We start from the raw sequence: 19908 nt of genomic DNA on the forward strand, positions 1-19908 counted from the left end.
GTATGCCTTTATCTCTGCTCTCCAAACATCTTTTAACCACTCTCTTAGTGAACTGACTACATTCTGTTTTGAATAGTTCTTTGTATACATGACTCACTAGTTGCCAAAGTGTCTGGAAGGACATTGCATGCACTGTGCAGCTTGCTGGGAACATTTACAGCAGGAAGAGGACTTGCAGGATGAAGCTGTACGTGAGGTAGACAGAGTCTGGGGAATACTCCAAGTGCATATGGTGGCCCCCACCGCTGCGGAAAAGCGGACAGTCACAGGTAAGTCCAGTGTGGGCAAATATCCATGTCCCACAGGGGTCCAACTTCAGGGAAATGTGCAGAGCTCAGCAAAGTCAGTAAGAGTGGAATTGCTTTGGCTGACCAGCATCCATGCTTCCCCACACTACCCCCTGAACACACACACAGGTCTCAGTCCACCATATTTCATAGAGCTGATCCCTCTCCTCCCAGTTTCAAGGATGAGTGTGTGGCCTAGGCCTGGGCAAGCAGAGCAGCACTTTCCCCTGACTTCTGAACTAGTTTAGAGATAGGCATGTAAATCAAGACAATTGGGCCAAATCAGAACTGAAAATTACATTTGCTACCTGGAGCCCATGATCAAAAGAAAGCCTGCCTGAGAGTGAAGTCAAATAGCAGAGGAGAGCAAAAAATGGAAATGAGGAAGGTCTTAATGTTATAAGGAGCTGAGCTTGGACTTTGCAGGTCCATGAACTAATAATATGCTGAGGTTTGTTTGGTTTTGGTTTGTGGTTTATGCTTAAACTAATTTGAGTTGGGCTTTTTCTGCCATTAACAACTAAAAGAATCTTACCTGATATGTGCCTTCATTTAGTCAACCAATGCTATCCCTAGAAATATAATGGTAAATAAGACACTATTTGTGTCCTCAAAGAATTTAGAATCTGGTTGAAGAGATAAGCAAGTAAAAAGTATGTTAAGTACTAACAGGAAAAATTCAGGATTCTACATACAAGTTCTAAATAGCATCAGTTCTCACCATCAATTGAAGACTAGATCATCACCAGGTTGTTCTTTTGTTATAAGGTGGTGAAAAATTAGATGGACTTTTAACTCCATGTTTAACCCTGTTAAAACTTTATGGAGGGGCCGGCCCGGTGGCTCAAGCGGTTAGAGCTCCATGCTCCTAATTCCAAAGGCTGCCTGCCGGTTTGATTCCCACATGGGCCAGTGGGCTCTCAACCACAAGGTTGCCAGTTGGATTCCTCGAGTCCCGCAAGGGATCCCTGCAACTAAGATTGAACAAGGCACCTTGACCTGAGCTGCCGCTGAGCTCCCGGATGGCTCAGTTGGTTGGAGTGCGTCCTCTCAACCACAAGGTTGCCGGTTCGACACCCGCAAGGGATGGTGGGCTATGCCCCCTGCAACTAGAAACGGCGACTGGATCTGGAGCTGAGCTGCGCTCTCCACAGCTAAGACTGAAAGGACAACAACTTGACTTGGATAAAAGACCTGGAAGTACACACTGTTCCCCAATAAAGTCCTGTTCCCCTTCCCAATAAAATCTTTAAAAAAAACTTTATGGAGACTGGTTGGAACTCTAGAGCATCAATGGCTCAGCCATTGACGGATTCAGAACCCAAGTCTCCCATTGAAGATACTGGCAAAGAAACTACTTACCCAGGGCCAGGACTGATTTGGCAGAGTAGCGTCAAAATGGTGAGTTTTAGGCACGAAAGCCTCAGGACAGTTTTCTCATTAGATATACACAGGGTTCTAAAGTCCTTCAAGCAGAAGATTTAGGGTACAGCAGGAAAAAAGGGGGGTCATATAGTTTTACATTATATCTTTTATTGAATTCAACTTTCCTCCTTTAATATAGCACTAGTGATAATGGTTGTGGCAAGATCAAGGTTCTAAGGCCATGGTACAAAGGGGCAAGGGTTTTTGTGTCATGAGGGATAAAGTTTTGGCTTCGCAAGAGAATGTGTTCTCTTTGGGTGTTTTGGCGGGGATAGGGAGTGGTTCCTTTTTTCAAGCTTGGGCTTTTATGAAGCACCACTGGATTCATGCAATAAGATTGACGTGCGGCTCCCCCCACTGGAAGGCTCTATGAAGGCCAAATAAGAGTAGTCCAGCGGAAGGAAGGACTGGGACATGCCACTTGGGCTTACCTCAATCCCAAACTGAAATCTAGGAGTTGGGCACAAAGTCCAACCTACGGATCCTTTTGTCTTCCTTGACCTAGCAAATGTGACTTTTGCAAGGGACAATGCAGGGATCCCAAACCTGCCCACACATTACAACTAATAGCACCCACGTTTATTATATTGCTTACTACACTGTTCAACTAATGCCTATTAATCTGTGTACCCCATTAGACTTGATCTCCTGTTCAAGCATCTTGTATTTCCAGCATTTAATACACTCCCCGACTCATTATAACCACTCAGTAAATGTTTTTAATGAGTGAATAAATGCCATGAACTAAAATATTTTGATATCTTGCCTTAATTTATGTTTCCCAGAAAGCAGTGCTTGAGACAAGGACTTAGAAGCAGGTAGTTTATTAGGGAGTGATCCTACGAAGCTGGAATGAGGGAATAGAGAGAGTGGCACAGGAGAGAAAGTTAGTAAAGGGTGTGTCGTGGAGGTGTTACCACTGTGGGCAATGAGGCCCAATCCTACCTGCAACCCTCTGAAATATGCAACACAGAATTGTCCCCCTGAGGTTGAGTATTTAGCTAATGACTTCTAAACCCCTTGGTTGAAGGCTGATCCTGGGGACGTTACCTCCACAATCCATGCTACAAAAAGCTGAGAGATATAGTAAGTACTTCAGGTGGGAAGCCATCCATGTATATAACTGGCCACCACAGCTGCAGCTAAAATCACAGATAAGCTGTGGGGAAGAAACATGTGGCACCCAAAGTATCTGTTACAGCCCCCATGAAAGTGATGCAGAAACTACAATTGCAATCCTACCAGTATAGAGTCTATTTACCCCTCATGATTCTGCTGCTTTACAGAGCTAGGAAGGGCCAAAAGGCCAGGCAACCCCCATCAAAATAGCCTGTAATGCAAACTCAGTGCTCACTTAAAGAACAGCCCAGACATAATATGTTTTTCCTGAATGAGCTGTATTTCCAGGTAGTCATATTTGATGAGGGAAAGTTCTTTTAGAAGAATTCTAGCTAACAAATGCAGAAGTGACGCAGCATCTGGTGAAATAATTAACCTAGACCTGTACTGTCCAATTCAGTAACCACTTGCCACATATGACCATTTAAATTTAAATAAATTAAATACAGTTTTAAATTCATTTTTGAGTTCTATTAGGCATATTTCAAGTACTCAATAGCCACATGTGGTTAGAGGCTACTTGGACAGTGTACAGATAAAAAATTTCCATCATCTTAGAAAGCTCTATTGGACAGCACTGATCCACAGATTATAGCAGATAAGTCATTACATAAAAGCCTGATGAGGAATTTTATATGGTTGGTTCAGACTTATGAGAATGGAACCCACTGATCAATCTTAACTTCACAAATAAAAAAGAGTCAACTAGTTCCTATGTTCCTTCTCACGTGATATAGAGATATTTAGAATATATACAGCACCACATATGAAACATTCCTGTTAGAAATTTGAACCCAAATTTGATCAAGGCTGTAAATCTAATTATCAGTTTATAGAAAATATAAAGATGAAGAAACATATTAAGCAACACTCTAGGATTGCAATGAGCAAAAAGGAGAATATGAGAAATTCTACAGAACACAATGATCTGGTTCTTTCAATAAAATAAATGGCAAGGAATTGTTTCAAAGGTTAAAAATAGAATAAAAGCACAAGCAACAAAAGGTAAGTTGGACATCATCAAAATTAAAAACTTTTGTGCTTCAGAAGACACCACTATCAAGAAAGTGAAAAAATAAACAATAGAAAAACATTTTGCAAATCATGTATCTGATAAGAAACTTGTATCTAGAATATATAAACAACTTTTGTAAGTCAATAATAAAAAGAGAAATAATCCAGTTTTTAAGTGGGCAATTTGAGTAGACATTTCTGTAAAGAAGATGTGTAAATGGCCAATACGCATATTAAAAGTTGTTCAACATTATTATTTATCAGGGAAATGCAAATCAAAACCACATTGAGATACCACTTCATACCCACTAGGATGACTGGAATCAAAAGAACAGATATTAATAAGTAATGAGGAGGTAGAGAAACTGGAATCCTTGTATACTGATGGTAAGAATGTCAAGTGGTACAGCCAGTATGGAAAAGAGTCTGGCAGGTCATCAAAAGGTTGAACATAGTTACCCTATGACCCAACAATTCCATTCCTACATGCATACTCAAGAGAAATGAAAACATGTGTCCACCCAAAGCTTATACGTGGAGGTTTATAGCAGCACTATTCATAATAGCCAAAAAGTGGAAAAACCTAAATGCTCATCAACTGATGAGTGGATAAAATATGGTGTATCCATACAATGGAATATTATTCAACAATAAAAAAAAAGTACTGATACGTGTTACAACATGGATGGACCTTGAAAACATGCTAAGTGAAAGGAGCCAGACACAAAAGGTCAGAAGTCATGTGATTCCATTTATATGAAATGTCCACAATAGATATCCATAGAGACAGAAAGTAAATTAATGGTTTCCAGGGGCTGGGAGAAAAGGAGACTGGGAGATGACTGCTAATGTCATTTGCTAATTGTCAGTGATGAAAATTAACTGTGATGGTTGTACAACTCTGAAAATACTAAAAGCTATAAATTGTACACTCTAAATGGGTAAGTTATATGGTATATGAATCATATCTTGAACAGTTTTTATACAACACTTTTGACACCAAATATGGAGTTTTTTTCCCCACACCTACCAATGCTCCAACTCTGGACACCAACTGGGTGACCTACAATTCAATTCTACACTATCTGGCATTAGCATAGACCCCACAAGTTAAGGGTTCAATCCCACAAAACTGCCCCCACCTCAGATGCCAGTTGCAAGTCACAGGTTGCCACCTCTACTTCTGACCAACCAGCTATAAATTCGGTGGGTTTCCACAATCCCCTTCTCTGATTCCATAATTTGTTAGAATGGCTCATAGAACTCAGGAACACACTTTACTTACTATCACTAGTTCATTATAAAGGATGGGAATGAACAGCCAGATGAAGAGGTACTTAGGGTGAGGTGAAGAAGAGTCCCAGCACAGGAGTTTCTGTCCCTGTGGATTTGGGGTGCACCAGTCTTCCAGCACATGAATGTGTCCACCAACTCAGACGCTCTCCAAACCCTACCATCTAGGGGGTTTCGTGGAAGTTCCATTATGTAAGCACAATTGACTAAATCATTGGTCATTGGTGATTGAACTCAATCTCCAACCCCTCCTCTCTATAGAGGTCTGTGGGTGGGGCTGCAAATTCCAACACTCTAACCACATGGTTGGTTCCTCTGGCAACCAGCCACCATCTTGAAGCTATCTAAGGGCCTACCAAGAGTCACCTCATTTACATAAATTCAGACAGGGTTGAGAGGTGGTTGTTACACATAACATAAGATGTACCTATCACCTCAATCACTCAGGAAATTCTAATGCCTTTAGAAGATCTGTGTTAGGAATCAGAGACAAAGATCAAATATACTTATTGTAGCATATCTCAATAAAGCCATCATTAAAAAAGAGAATAAAATAGACTTGAGACATACTATACTAGTCAGGGTTCTTCAGAGAAACAGAACCAATAGGATAGAGATTTATCATAAGGAATTGGCTCAAGCAAATATGGAGGCTAAGTCCCAAGATCCGTAGTTGGCGAGCTGGAAACTCAGGAGAGCGGATGATGCCGTTCTAGTCCAAGTCAGAAGGCATGAGAACCAGGAGAGCTGAGAATGTAGTTCCAGTCCCAGTGCCAGCTGGCTCAAGATCCAGGAAGAGCTGATATTTCATTTCGAGTTATCTGAAGGTAGAAACAAACTGATGTCTCTTCCCGAAGGTCATTGTATGGGAAGAATTCTCTCTTATTCAGGGGAAGGTCAGCCTTTTTGTTCTATTCAAACCTTCCACTGATTGGATGAGGCCTGCCCACATTAGGGAGGGTAATCTGCTTTACTCAGTCTTTCAATTTCAATATTAAACTCATCCAAAGTCACCCTCACAGAAACACCAAAAAAATAATGTTTGTTCAAATATTTGGTCTCCCTGTGGCCCAGTCAAATCGACACATAAAATTAACCATCACATGTACCAACTTAAATACAGCGTATGGAGTTTTGGGGGGGTCCAAAGAAAACAAACCAACTATAAAATAAAAGGCATTTGTGAGTCAGCAAATTCCGATCACTGACTGGGTATTAAGTGATACTAAGAATTATTATTTTCTGGATATCTTTCATTTGTTCCTCCAAATACACTCTCCACCCTGCTTTCTGCTCCAGAAGGCTTATCTATATGAACTGTATCAGCAGGTCTCGCATGCCCTGTAGCTATTAGATGGACTTGGCCAGTGAGAAATACTGGCAAGAGAACTAAGAGAGTGAGGAAAGTAATGTCAGGGTATTATTCCCCTGCCTCCCTCCCTACAAGCTCACTTCTTGCTTGCTGTGTCTCTTGACCAAAGGACATTGCTTCTCTCAAAGCAGCCAGCCAACTCTCTAGACTCTGTCTCCTTCCATGTTCTGGTAACCACTCCTTCCCCTTATCCATATGGGCCTGGAGGTAGTAGTACCAACTTAGCCACTAATCCTAGGTTACTGTACTACCTTGTGGTTTCTCTATACCAACAAACTTTGAAATAAACCCTCCTACAGTTATCTTATCTTGACTGTGTCATCCTGTTGAAACCTTGATAGGGTGTGATAAGGGTTTTGTGGTTATATCAAAAGAGAGAACTAGGCCTTTATTCCCTGAAGATACATGCTGAACTATTCATGAATTAAATGATACAAGGTCTGACATTTATTTAAAAAATAACCCAACATGACTAATGTTTGGTATAGTTTCAATATTAAACAATGAAAACGTTCCAGAGATCTGTTGCACAACAATGTGAATACATTTAACACTACTGAACTTTACATTTAAAAATGGTTAAGAAGGTAAATTTAATGTTATGTGTTTTTGTCACACCCACAAAATAATAATCCAACATTGAGTTTATGCTGTTAATTGTTGAAGCTGGGTGATAAGAATGCTGGGGTTCATTATATCATTCTTTCTAGGTTGAAAAAATGGAAAGAAAAAGGCCTAAATTAGTATGTCAGAAGGGAGATGACAACTGCTGATTAGAGAAGAACGAGAATTGAAATCTCAGAGAATGATCCTATCGTGTAACCAGACTAAATGATCTTAGCAGCCAAGGGTTAAGGAAATAAAGCAAGTAGAGGAAATGCTGGGTCAAGGGCCCACTTGGAACGAATGTCAACGGTGCCCTATTGTGATGTTCTTATTTGATTTCCATGGGCTAGGATCTGAAACCTGCTGGGGATTATTGATTCTGGATCTGGGCCCAGCTGACCTTAGTGTTTTTTAGGAACAGTAGGGTAGATCCGGAATAAACAGGTCTGATACAGAGAAAGGAAGAAGCACCAAAGTTCAAAAAAGTTGAGTCATGAAAAGGTTCTGTCAGGTAGGAGAACCCACATGTTTGTAGGTTGTGTGGAAGGACTAATTGGAGATGGAAAAATTGAAAATAGGAGACAGACACTTTTGATAACCTTGAGGGAAAGAGGTACTTTTCATCTCCTACCTCGGGAGGAAAGAAAAAGATGAAAAACAATACAGCATTTTAGAGGTGAAAATAAGGGAAATTGAGGGAGCTCCATTCAGAGAGCATTCCATTTTCTCACTAAATATAACCAGGTAATGCTGACATATTTGTTTCCTATCACTATATAACCAAAGGTGACCACCATCATATATTTTTCACATAATGAAACCTATCAAGGGGGCAACTATTTCATCTTATGCACATGTCCCACCCACACAGCTAGGGAGGACTTACACAAAACATGTACACCAGGGGCAGGAATTTTGGAGGCCTTAAAATTCTGCCTACCTGGAGCTGAGCTGCACCCTCCACAACTAAGATTGAAAGGACAACAACTTGACTTGGAAAAAGACCTGGAAGTACACACTGTTCCCCAATAAAGTCCTGTTCCCCTTCCCCAATAAAATCTAAAAAAAAAAAAAATTCTGCCTACCTCAACTAGGAAAGAATGGCAATCTTGGCTGTACAGGATCATTGCTAGAACAGGTTCAGCCTATGAACTAAAAGATGAGGCCTTGGCTAGGGCGCCAGGAACAATGTTGAAAACTTACCAAGAGACATTGAGAGTGAAATGGGAAAGGTCCTGAAGGTCACAATCCCTCTAGACACAGTTGGAGCAGGGGACTGGAAATCAGAAAGACTGAGGTTTTAGTTCTGGCTTTGCCACAATATTACTATGCAACTTTGAGCAAATGATAACGTTTTGGGGCCCCTTTTTCCTCAGCTATAAAATAAAGGTGATGAAATTAGATGATTGTTAAGGTAAATAGAAATTCTCTGTTATCAGTATCATATGGTATTGGCGCACGTGTGAAAAACAGTTGTAGAATATTATTTTTCTAAATATTTTAGAGAACTGCATAACTTGCTGTTTTTGGGGACTACTAGATATAGCCTTGCTTAAAGGTAAGGAAAAAGTAGATTACCCCTTAAGAATGCTGCCAAACGCCATAATTACGTGATTCTAAAATAGAACATCATCCTACCCCTTAGCTTTGATATTTGCTGTTTTAACATATCTGCAATTTGTTTTAAAGTTCATTGCTTTCTTTATTGTTTTAGCTCTGTAATATCACACAATTGTTCTACAATAGGTGGGATATTCTATTCTTGGGGCCAAAGACAGGTCCCCCAAAATATCCCATAATGGTATACTGATTACTTTGAAATAGTTACCTGACAAGCAGCCAGTGCCAGAGCATACCTTGGCCCTCCCTTGTCTCTTTGAATACAGGAAATAAATCTGTCCTGTAAAAGGTGCCTTCCCTGCTCCAGGATCGCCTAGATAGCCTTATCACATGGCTGAAGAGCCTGTATAAACAAAACTTATTGCCGCTTTATTAATTTATTTCCCAAGCCCAAACTTCGTGTAGATTCTTCACTAATGAATACCCAAACCTTGCTTAGATTCCTTTCTAATGAGCACATTTTTTTTTCTGTCCTATCAATTCACCAAAATTTAATATTTCTCTGTTTAAAAAGTAAAACACTCTCTGGTTCATCATTTCTCTGAACATCATTTATGATTCTCCTGTGAGCACATATTAAATTGTTTTTTCTCCTGTTAATCTGGTCTTGTGTCAATTTTATTGTTAGTTCAGTTGTAAGAACTAAAGAAGGGTAGTGGGGGGAATTCTCCCTCTTCCTGACACTATTAAGACAATTTTTAATCAGATTCTGACTCGGCTTTTGTCTCTACTGCTGGCTGTAATAAATTACCTAATGCAATATTGTTGTTTATAAGATATAAATATATATATGAAATATAGATATATCTATATATCTATATAGATATGTATTTATTTATTTATGCAGACTACCAAAATGTATTTCTTAGTCTTTATCCACAGTTCCTGGCTCATAACTCCCCAAACACTTGCAATTTCCTGAGTGATAAAAGCAATGGGAGCATCTTTTGATATAATATTTGGCCCATTGTCCTCAGCTCCTGAAAATGTTTCCGAGCCATAAAGGTGAAATGGGTGTCTTGTTATTTGTGACAAGACCTTTCTATCACAACTGGGTTTATGTTAATGAAGGTGACTTTTGCAAAGCACCTAAGAATTGGGGCTTGTTTCGGGAGGAACCAACCATGAATAGAGGATTGGAACTTCCAGTCCCACCCACTGACTTATAGGGAGGAGAAAGGGAACAGAGGTTGAATCAATCACCAGTGGCCAATGAGTCAACCATGCCAATGTCATGAATTCTCCATAAAAACCCAAAAGGAGTGGGTTCAGAGAGCGTCCACATTGGAAAACCAGACCGCTTTCACTTGCCACCATGCCGGGCCCTAAGCTCCACAAAGACAAAAGCTCCTTTGTTTGGGACCTAGCCCTATATATCTTTTCATCTGGCTGTTGATTTGCATCCTTTGTAATAAATCGGGAATCCAGTGAGTAAATGGGTTTTCCTCAGTTCTATGAGCCATTATAGCAAATTAATCAAACCCAAGAAGGGGGTTGTTGGAACCTCTGATTTATAGCTAGTCAAAAAGACTGGTAACAACCTCAGCTTTTAAGTGGTGTCTGCAGTAGAAGGTGGTCTTGTGGGACTGAGCCCTTTACCTGTGGAATCTGTTTTTCTCTCCAGGTAGACAGCGTCAGAACTGAGTTGGATTCTTGGACACCCTGCTGGTACCTGAGAATTGCTTGTTGGTGTTGAGAAGCCTACACACACACACACACACACACACACACACACACACACACACAGAGGAATTAGGTCCAGGAAACCCTTTCACCTAATATCACTGAATTTCACATTCTCTACTTCTCAAACAGAGAGAACAATAGGTATGTCTTACATATTTTGTGAAATAATTGATTCTACAAAAAAAAAAAATTGTTTAAAAGCTCTCAGTAGGAAGAACTTAAATATTGCTGTAAAAGTTCACTTTTATTTGACATGGTTTTTTTTTCAAAGTACATTTTTTAGTACAAGAATTACTTAGCCAGCCCCTTAAGGTTGTCAGCTCTATAAGTGTGCATACTGTTACTTATCCCTGTATAATGTATTTGTAAATCATAGACCTGGAAGGAAACTGAGAACTTATCCAGCTCAATTGAAGTGGAGCAAAATGATTTCAACTAAAACCATCCAGGACCTGGCAGAGCCAGGTACAAAATGCAGATCTCTGTAGTCCATTCAAATGCTTTTTTCATGATTCCGTGGAATCCATTCATTCACTGACTTCTCCACTCACTGAATAAATATCTTTTGAATGTTCATGCATGGCAGGGTCTATGCTAAGGTATGGGATACACTTAAGGAGAAAATAATCCTTGCTCTCCAGGAAGTTGATAGGGAAGAAGGAGGGAGGGAAGTAAACAAGCAATTCTTTGATAAAAGTATGCACAGAATACTTCAGAGGGAACTATAACCAATTCTTGGGTGGGCAAGAAAAACTTCCAAGAGGAGGTGATCTGCTTCCTAAAGGACAAGGAGAAACCAGCCAGGCAGAGGAACTAATAAGGGTGGAACTGGGCATCCAGGCAGAGTAAATAGCATGTACAGATGCACTGAGGTACGAGAGCTTAGCTTATTCTGTGTTCTATGTGATTTGAGCTTGGCATACAAGGTAGGGAATGATAAGTGAGACTGGAGAGATAAAGCAGAAGTCAACATAATGAAGGGTTGGTGTGCAGGCTATGGCATATAAAGCACACAATGAAAGAAATGGCATGGGAAAGTAGAGGATGACAGGGAACAGTCTGATCAATGATTACTCTGACTTTAGTGAAGAAAACAGATTGAAGAGAAGTTAAAGGTGGGGGCAAGAAGACCAATCAAATGGCTGATGTATTAATCCAAGGATATTAGTCTATAGACCTGGTTACTCTAATAGAAACTCACATAACAGGCACAAGATAAAATTTTATTCCACACTTAGTCTGGGCATAAGCAATTCAAGGCTGGTAGAGCAATCCAGGCCATGGACTCTCAGGTGTTGCCCTCCTCTGCATGTTTCAAGCTAGTTCACCACTACCACATATGTGTTACAGCCTGAAAGACAGAAGAATGGAGAAGGGATATATTTCCCTTTAAGTTTATGATCTGGAAGGTCCACATCACTTTGGAAGATCCACATCACTTCTGTGCATATATCATTAGCCAAACTGAGACACATGACTATTGCCTTGCTACAAGGATAGCTGAGAAATGTAGTTTTTATTCTTTGAGGCCATATTCCCAGTTAAAAAACAGGAGTTTATGACCATCAAGAAAAGGATAATGAATTTTCTGGAGGACAACTAGCGGTTTCTATCACACTAAGTAAGAAAAGAAAAGTACCTGAGCTAAGGTAGCGGTGGTGAAAATGAAGAGAGGTGGTCCAATTTGAGAGGTAATTAGGAGGTAGAGTTGGCTCTGCTATTAATTGGCTATGGGAGACGAGGGACAGAATGGTGCTAGAGATGATACCCAAATTTCTGGTTTGGGAAACTGGGTGGAAGATGGTGTATAACATTGACTGAGTAAATGCACATAAGAAGAAGAAGAGATTTACAGAGAAAGTAAAGAATTCAGTTTTGCACAGAGTTCAAAGTTGTCTGTAGGGTATTCAGGCAGAAATGTCCATCCAGTGGGCCAACTTTAGAATCACCGCCATCTACATGGACATTCAAGGTATGAAAGTAGATGTTACTTGAGGTGTGAGAGTAGAGAAAATTTGTCAACTGAGAGAAAGAAGAAAAGGCTGAGGGCAGAAACCAAATTTTAAAAAAGAGAAGTGGAGAAGGAATAGCAAGGAAAATGGTAGGAAGAAAGGGCAATGGGCTTAGGAGGAGAAAGAAGAGATGTGATGCCATAGAAGCCAAAGAAGGAGAGCTTCCAAAGAAGAAGGAACAATAAAAATTATCCAGGAGCACTATGGAAGAACTTTCCAAGGAAAATGATGAGCAAGCTGGAGATTTCTAATAAGATGGTTTATCCATTATTTCCTAAAGTCAGGGAACCTAAATGAGAGCAACATGGTACCTACTTTATAGATTGTTGGGAGGACAAAATTAAATAATTCAGGGACTTGACACATAGTAAGTGCTCAACAATATTAGCTATTTTTGCTATTGTTGTTATAATTATTAGTAGTATTATTTGGAATCTATTAGATAACTACTTGTTATCCACTTCCTATTCCATATCCCTCCAACCTCCTCCTCCCTCATAATTTCTCATTTTTCTTTACCACAATGAATAATGCCTGGTGTATTAACAGCACTGGGGAAACCTGAACTCTATTTGCAACCCTCTTGTATTGGTACGATCAAGCAGTGGATCTGGCTATCATTCAAATCCATATATAATAAAATCAACTACTACATATTAAGGTTGGCTGAGTAGATTCCATCCATTTTAAAAGCTTTTCTCTGCTGAATCCTTGTTCTTTCTCTAGTTAGACAGAGCTGTACTCTGAGTCTCCTTACACATTTTAAAAGACATCACATTAACTAGAGGATTTTACAGCATAATAATTAAGAACTTGGGGTCAGCACTGAGACATTCTTATGTTATCACATTGGAAATTTTTTTTAATTTCACTAAAGTTCAGTAGCTTTATCTATAAAATTGGAATTATAATCACACAAGAGGTAAAAACATCATAGAGTTATATGAGGACTAAATAGATATTGTATATAAAGTGCTTAGTACAGCACCTAACACAGATGTTAGCATCTATTACTGCTCTGATTCTAGACTCCCCAACTCTCATTCCAGTGTTTTTCCCTTTTGGAGTTCACTGTTCCATGTGTTATATTTCAAATCTTTAAAGAAAAAAATTTCCCCAATTCTCTTGAGATAGAACAAATATAAAAAATAACATTCTCCCTCTAAATGTAGACATAGTTCTACTGTTCCATAAATGATGCTCTTTTATTGTGCAGATGACACAAAAAAACCAACTTTTTGTGTACTTTCTACATCTGAAAGAAAGATCCTGGACAGGAGTCTGAGTGGGGAGTTGATGAAATCATACCTTCTATGTGGATTAGTACCTGAGTTTTCCCTTAATAATAATGAATTTGTACTGGTATATCCTTTCCCTTAGAATCTTTATGATAAAGAACACCCATTCAAACACTACTACATGCTATTATGTTGCTAGTAAATAAGGAGAAAAGATCACCATAGACAGAATATGTAAAACTGAAAACTGAGAATAACTGGGAAGTTAGTCAGACTAAGCTGCATGCTAAGGCCAACAGAGAGGAAAGCAGAGTGGAGCAATAGCAAGACATACCTTCCTAATGCATTGTTTTAACCTGCACTGTCCAATATGGTAGTCACTAACCACACATGGCTAGTCAGCACTTAAAATGTGGCTAGTCTAAATTGAGATGTGCTAGAAGTCTAAATTCACGCTGATTTCAAAGATTTAGTGTGAATAAAACAATGCCAAATTTCTGGGGCGGCCGGTTAGCTCAGTTGGTTAGAGCACAATGCTCATTAACACCACGGTTGCCTGTTCCATCCCCACATGGGCCACTGTGAACTGCGCCCTCCACGACTAGATTGCAACAATTACTGGACTTGGAGCTGATGGGTCCTGGAAAAACATACTTAAAATAAATAAAAGTTTAAAAAAAAAGAATGTAAAATTTCTCACTAATATTTTCTATTAATTACATGTTGGAATGGTATTTTGTATATATTGGGCTAAATACAATACATTAGAAAAAATAATTTCACCTGTTTTTCCTTTTTTGTGTGGCTAATAGAGTATTTTAAATTACATATGTGGTTCATATTTGTGGTTTTTATTGCATTTATATTGAACAGCATTGGTTTGAGTACTTGCATCCAGCCATACCTAAAGTTGTCTATCTCTGACTAACGTAAGCCAGTAAAGTCTCATTTTTGCTTAAGCCATTTTGAGTTAAGTTTTTGATGCTTGCCACAAGAAGAGTTCTAATTAACATATTCAGCTAAATAAGTTCAGTAAATATGTCATTCCCCATAGGGAGAAACTAGAGAAAATGCTAGAGACAAAGCAGTCTGAAAACCTGGGAGCCAATAAGAGAACATTTTGTTTAGGCAAATTGCTCAAGAGTAGGGAGAAAAAAAATCACTTGATTTTATTATGCCAGTGTCAAAAATCAAACTGAATTCAATTACTAAAGTATCCCTGGTCATCTGAATTGACCAGATATATGTTTTCAGTCATTTATTTGACGCATTTGATGTATTCTCATGACTTCCATTTTGGTTGAATTCTCTCATCCAAAAGAACGCCGTCTGCATAGTCTGGCTCCTTCTATGACCCCTCCATAATAGAATGCTAAACCATGGAGTTCTTATAATCTAGAAACTGCTCATTAGTGCTTTGCAAAAACACATGGTTTCCACTTGTGAGCACAAAAAATTTATTTCATTTTTTTTAATTCTAGTTTTATTTGTTCTGCTGCTGATGGGTAGATTTTGTCTAAGAATGATATAAATTATGAAAGCACTAACAGACAAAAGGAAAATTCTTACCTGCTTTATACCTAAACAATCGGTTTGCAGAGAAAATATTCTAAATATAAGCTTGCAGGACAGCTAAGAAAATATGAAAAGAATATCCTCATAACAAATAGCATAATCTAAATTAAATCAATTTATGTTATTTTTCAGTAGTTATAGGTCACAAATTGATATAGGAGTTTTTATTTATTTATTTGAGCTAAACATGAAAATCTCTAAACCTAATGAACCTTGGAAAGCATGCATCAGAAAAATAATAGAAACATATCTGGATTATTTTCATAAATCTGTTATCCAACCACAAAACACTCCACACCTTTGCCAGTGATGAATTGAAATCAGCAGAGATAGGCAAGGATGATAAAACTATGTTCAGAAAGATGCCTATGAGGGGAAAAAAAGCAAATATCTTATGTTGACTCACAGACAATTCCATACATGGAACATTAACTTTAAAAATGAGGGGACAAAAATAGTCTACAAAAGTAACATGCCTGATTTGTTCTTTCCCAGCACTCCTCTCATCGTGCCTGACTTAAAGGAAAACCTTATTACTAGCAAAGTTTTTCTCTATGATAATCAAAACTGATTAATAAACTGGAAATAACCACATTCACTCCAATTGGCCTCATTATCTCTCCTGAATTCCAAAGAAATTATTGAGTGACCAAATTATTTTAAAGCATGCAATGTTGTATATGAGAAATGAATTTTTTTAGATAATTCATAAAAAAATTAAACATAAAAAGTTTAATGTTATCCTAAAAGAGATAAGTTTTCATGAAAGCAGAAATACTTTTGTAACTATCCCAGTGATGGGTACCCCAAATCACCACTACCACCACTACCACCATCACCACCACCACAAGTTTCTGTTTATTAAATGCCAGTCATTGTACTTAGTACTTTAATATGTTATCTTTCATCTTTGCAATAGTACTAGACATAGTATTCTCAGGTACCAAAGAAGAAATGAGATTTCTCCGAGAGTAGGTGTCTTAACCAAGACCTCACAGCCAGGATTCAAAATTCAGGGCTGATGTCAGAGCTTGGGCTCTTTCCATTGTCTTACATTTTTCTTTACTTAATTGTTGGGACAATTGTTATTTAACTTGAAAGGCCAATAATTAGCCCTTTTTCCTCATCTGATTTCTAAATCTATGGGAAAATAAGACATACGAGTAAGACAGAGGGAGTCAAAATAAATCACTTTTATTATGTATAAAAGTTAGGTTGAGGGCTGATGTCTGATCAAGTGGGCTTCCTAATACTGAGTCCAGGATTGTTCAGACGTACCTACCCAGTTGCAGGCAGTGCCAGAACTGGGCAGAACCCTCCTTTGCCCCCAGCATGGGCGTGCCTGTTCCTAGAAAAGCAGGGAGATAAACGCACACTCTTTCTTCTCTCTCTTCAGCTCTATCCCAAGAGGAAGAAGCTGAGGTGTTCATGCCCAGTTTCTTTTTTCAAACGTCACCCCCAGGGTGGAATGAGTGCAGAGTTGGCAGGAGATCAGAAGCACTATACTGATATATATACTAATGGGCTCCTGTCAAATGGAAGAAACATCAGCAGCAGGTAAGAAGTATCTTCAATAACACTAATAGTATACGCACAGATTAAATATACCTATTTGTCTATCTAGTAGGCCCCAATTGATTGATTTATAGCTCTTTATAATATTCTTGATAAAAATTTATTTTTTCCATTGCCTTATAAAGTTCAAAAATTGCTCTGCCTATACTCAGAGTTTTAATAGTATCATTACTTTATCATTACAAAGCAATTATACTAAGCACCCACTTGTATGTAACCTTGAGATAGACACTTTAATCTGCCATTTTACCACTGCTATGATTTCAAGAAAGGACATTTATTTTAATAGATTATGAAACATGAGAGTATAGATGAGCTCAATACTAATGAAAGCTCCCAAGGGCCTTTATCTATCTTATTCAGCACTGCTCCCAAGCTTAATGCCTGGCACATAAAGGGTCTCAATAAATATTTGTTGGATAAATGAATGTACTTTCCAAAAAGGAAAATCCCACATTTATTTAGATGGTCTATATCAAGTTAGCGTTTATAGAAGAGCCTTAATATTTGCAAATAAATATGTTCTGGAAGACTTTTCAAATGGGAAAATCCTTAGCACTGAATCAATATCTTAGAAGGAGAAGAAAGCTAAAAAGAGAAGAGGTAGTTAGGAGAAAAAGTATGATGCTCCTTTTCCAAATGGACATTTGCATATCTCACTCTCCCCAGCATTGTCTATTCTCCGCACACTGTTCTCCCCATTCTCCTTCTTTCCTTTCTTCGTACTGTGCTTCTGCTGCTGCTTTTCTTCCCTACTATCCTTCTCTTCTTCTTCTTCATGGAAAGCGGGACAGGAGCTACATAGGAAAGAGCTGTACCTATTTAGAGAGACTGATCTGCATTAAAAGAGTCAGGGGTTCACTGGACCAGGAAGTTTGAGCAGATTGCAGAAGATTAAAGTTGCAGCTTTCTAAACCAATAGTTACATCAGTATTCTCAGCATACACCTTGCTCACAAGAGACAGATAAAGAATTATTTTTAGGTCCATAATGCCTCCTACCAGGACCGTAGGCAAAATTCACCAAGTAGGCAAAATTCGGTGATTCTCATTTTCCTTCATATTTGCTTCTTCACCCCTGCTCCTCCAAGGATTCATGTTCTTTATACTGCTGTTCCCCTGTCTAAGGTCCTCTGTCCTTCTTCTGGTTTGTCCTCACCAAAGCACCATGATAAATACTCCCTTCTTCCTTCCTGCTTCTATTAGTCAATGATAGTAGATAGGCCATGTAGGAATATATTCTAGTTAGTTTAAGCAGAAAAGAAATTTATTAAAGGACATTAAGTACACAGAATCTTCTGGAAGGTGAGAGAACCAGGCTTGGAGGACCAATGCCCAAATGACATGGCAGAACCATCACAGCTTCTACGACTGATTCTAATGTGGGGCATGGACTCTCCAAGTAGAACCTCTGCTACTGTTCCCCAGGAATCCAAAGGCACCTGCTTCACTCTTGCTAAACTGGGTCTTGCCTGCTTCTTTACTTCTGTAGCTCCATTTCAAAATCGGGTGCAACTGCATTTGATTAGAGGAGCCTAACCGCAAGAGAGACTGAGAAAGTGAAGCTTGACTTCTATTTAATAGGGTACAGAAATCATCAAATATAAGAAGAGTATTCAAAGGTGCTGGGCAGCCAATAAGAATAACAAAAGTATACTATTCTGTTCCAGTTAACCTCTCAACTCCTGCGACCTAAGCCAGGTATTCAGCAGCTTGAAGTAATTCACACTGACGTGTGGATGACAGATGGTTTTTCTCTTTGAGAGTTGACAATGAAAAAAAGGAGCTTAATAACCCAACCAACCCCCCAGTTATTGAAATATTTATGTGGAGAAAAATATTTTTAAAATAAGTTAACATCTATGTAGCTCTTCCTTTCCATGCCGAGAGCACTCTCACAAACATGACGTTCCTAAAACCTGCGGGACTTTCTGTGAGAAGTGTGGCAAGCACCATCCCCACAATGTGACACAATATGAGAAGGGCAAGGATTCTCTGTATGCACAGGGACAGTGGCATTATGACAGGAAGTAGAGTGGCTATAGTGGGCAGACTAAGCCAATTTTCTGCCAAAAGGCTAAAACTACAAAGATTGTGCTGAGGCTTGAATGTGTTGAGCCCCGCTGTTGATCTAAGAGAATTCTGGCTATTAGAGATGCCAGCATTTGAACTGGGAGGGGATAAGGAAAGAAAGGGCCTAGTGATCCAGTTCTAAGCTTCATATTTTGTTTTATTATGAAGACAATAAAATCTTGAGTTTATGTTTAAAAAATAAGGGAATTTCTAGTATTCCTTTTACTTCTTCATTTAATACACATTTTTTTTTTTTTTTTTTTGAGATTACAATGTGCCATATAGTAGGTTAGGAACTGAGGAGACCTGGTTCATGACCTTAGAATATGATCATCTCATTGGGCACAGATAAAAGTTAATAAACATAAAATAACACAGTCAATGCAGAAATGATGATGTATATACAGGGTATTATGTACATATGTATATACAAAGCATTCCTATAATACAGAGGGTGCCAAAAAAATCTATACACATTTTAAGAAAGGAAAAAAGTGTATTAAAATTGTGATATTCAATATATACCTATAACAAAAGATGAATAAAGTCACGTTTGACGTCTGCCATTACAAGAGGTACTCCAAGTGGTTACCATCAGCATAATTTTAATACAGTTTTTTCCCTTCTTAAAATGTATATACATTTTTTGGCACCCTCTGTATGTACATTAAGGAATATACATTATCCTAAATGTATATGTTATATATAATATTTTCATATACTTGAAGAGAGGCAGTTAGGGAAGATTCCTCAAGACCACCTTAAGCACAGATATAAAAGAAAAATCATTTGGTAGTGAAGAAGGGCAGAGAATGTGTATTAGAGGGAGTCTCATGCAATTTGGTCTCACTAGAGGGAAAACTAACAGGAAAGAAGGGGTGAAAGATGAAATGGCAGAGACATACGCAGGAAGAAGCTCAATAACCACTTTCATATTCTATGTTAATGAGCTTAGACTCTAACTTGTGGTTGATGGAAAGACTTTAAGAACTCAAGTTAGGGATAAGATGATCA

At 38.6% G+C, this 19908-nt stretch overlaps 1 pseudogene; it reads left to right on the plus strand.

The window, feature by feature from the left end:
- The first annotated feature begins 127 nt into the window (after window positions 1-127).
- Window positions 128-19036, plus strand: LOC109446999 (large ribosomal subunit protein eL42; annotated as a pseudogene).
- The last annotated feature ends 872 nt before the right edge of the window (window positions 19037-19908 follow it).

Source organism: Rhinolophus sinicus, linkage group LG06 (genome assembly GCF_036562045.2).
Source record: "Rhinolophus sinicus isolate RSC01 linkage group LG06, ASM3656204v1, whole genome shotgun sequence".
NCBI lineage: Eukaryota > Metazoa > Chordata > Mammalia > Chiroptera > Rhinolophidae > Rhinolophus > Rhinolophus sinicus.